The sequence below is a fragment of the Sprattus sprattus genome (genome assembly GCF_963457725.1).
Source record: "Sprattus sprattus genome assembly, chromosome: 13".
Taxonomy (NCBI): Eukaryota; Metazoa; Chordata; class Actinopteri; order Clupeiformes; family Clupeidae; genus Sprattus; species Sprattus sprattus.
The window spans coordinates 32070231-32072730 of record NC_137911.1 but is presented as its reverse complement, the minus strand read 5'-3'; the positions used below and the strand labels follow the sequence as shown (position 1 = coordinate 32072730).

General features: G+C 47.7%; 1 protein-coding gene across 1 annotated transcript in view; it reads right to left on the bottom strand.

The window, feature by feature from the left end:
- bag5 (BCL2 associated athanogene 5) overlaps positions 1-2500 on the bottom strand; it is a 14245-nt gene that overhangs the window by 5013 nt on the left and 6732 nt on the right. The gene's annotated exons all lie outside the window — the stretch shown is intronic.

Sequence of the window (2500 nt, the reverse complement as noted above, 5' to 3'; positions counted from 1 at the left end):
CACACACACACACACACACACACACACACACCTCACTCGCCTGATATCACACACACACACACACACACACCTAGCATCAATCGCCTGATATCACACACACCTCACCTGTTACACAAGGTGACTCCCCTGACATCACTCACACACCTGACATCACTGACTCACCTGACATCACTGACATCACTCACTCACCTGACATCACTGACACACCTGACATCACTGACATCACTGACATCACTCACACACCTGACATCACTGACACACCTGACATCACTCACACACCTGACATCACTGACATCACTGACACACCTGACATCACTGACTCACCTGACATCACTCACACACCTGACATCACTGACACACCTGACATCACTGACACACCTGACATCACTCACACACCTGACATCACTGGCATCACTGACATCACTCACACACCTGACATCACTGGCATCACTGACATCACTCACACACCTGACATCACTCACACACCTGACATCACTGACATCACTCACACACCTGACATCACTGGCATCACTGACATCACTCACACACCTGACATCACTCACACACCTGACATCACTGACACACCTGACATCACTGACATCACTCACACACCTGACATCACTGACACACCTGACATCACTGACACACCTGACATCAATCACACACCAGACATCACTGGCATCACTGACACCACTGACACACCTGACATCACTCACACACCTGACATCACTGACATCACTCACACACCTGACATCACTCACACACCTGACATCACTGACACACCTGACATCACTGACATCACTCACACACCTGACATCACTCACACACCTGACATCACTGACACACCTGACATCACTGACACACCTGACATCACTCACACACCTGACATCACTCACACACCTGACATCACTCACACACCTGACATCACTGACACACCTGACATCACTCACACACCTGACATCACTGGCATCACTGACATCACTCACACACCTGACATCACTCACACACCTGACATCACTGACACACCTGACATCACTGACTCACCTGACATCACTCACACACCTGACATCACTGACATCACTCACACACCTGACATCACTGACACACCTGACATCACTGACACACCTGACATCACTCACACACCTGACATCACTGGCATCACTGACATCACTCACACACCTGACATCACTGACATCACTCACACACCTGACATCACTGACACACCTGACATCACTGACACACCTGACATCACTGACACACCTGACATCACTCACACACCTGACATCACTGACACACCTGACATCACTGACATCACTCACACACCTGACATCACTGACACACCTGACATCACTGACACACCTGACATCACTGACATCACTCACACACCTGACATCACTGACATCACTCACACACCTGACATCACTGACACACCTGACATCACTCACACACCTGACATCACTGGCATCACTGACATCACTCACACACCTGACATCACTCACACACCTGACATCACTGACACACCTGACATCACTGACTCACCTGACATCACTCACACACCTGACATCACTGACATCACTCACACACCTGACATCACTGACACACCTGACATCACTGACACACCTGACATCACTCACACACCTGACATCACTGACACACCTGACATCACTGACACACCTGACATCACTCACACACCTGACATCACTCACACACCTGACATCACTGACATCGCTAACACACCTGACATCACTGATGTCGCTAACACACCTGCCACCAGTCATGACCTACTACTCCTGTGTCATGTGACTCTTGTCTGTCATCTTGATACGTTCTGATCCCTTCTGTCCCATGGTGTTTCTCTGCCCATTCCTACACACACCACCATTTAAATGAAACACACACAGAAACACACATAGAAACACACAGACACACACACACACACTCACTGTCACACACACACCGAACCCACACACACACACACACACAACCATAGACACTATACACACACATACACACCTCTCAGAGATCAACGCCTCAGACTCACACTGACTGCCTACACACACACACACACACACACATACTTCAAACTTTAAACTCTCACACTGACCAAGTTTTATACCATATAGGTCTTACTGAAGGCATTTAATGGTCAAACTATTATTAATAAATATTCGAATATTAATATAAATAAACAAACGAACTTCGAATATGATTTTTAGGCAAAAGTCAAAGCCTTAATACACAGACACACCAAACCCACACACACATGCACAGACACACACACAGACACACACACACACACACACACACACACGCGTACGTACACATGCACGCACACACAGTCAAATAAAAACACGCATACACCAAACCCGCACGCACACACATTAAACCCTCTAGCAGATCAACATCTGCTGCTAAAGCTGCGTGGCTGATATACCATTACCACCCTGTGATAAAGCGTAACCACCCTGTGATATACCGTAACCACAGTAACCACCCTTAG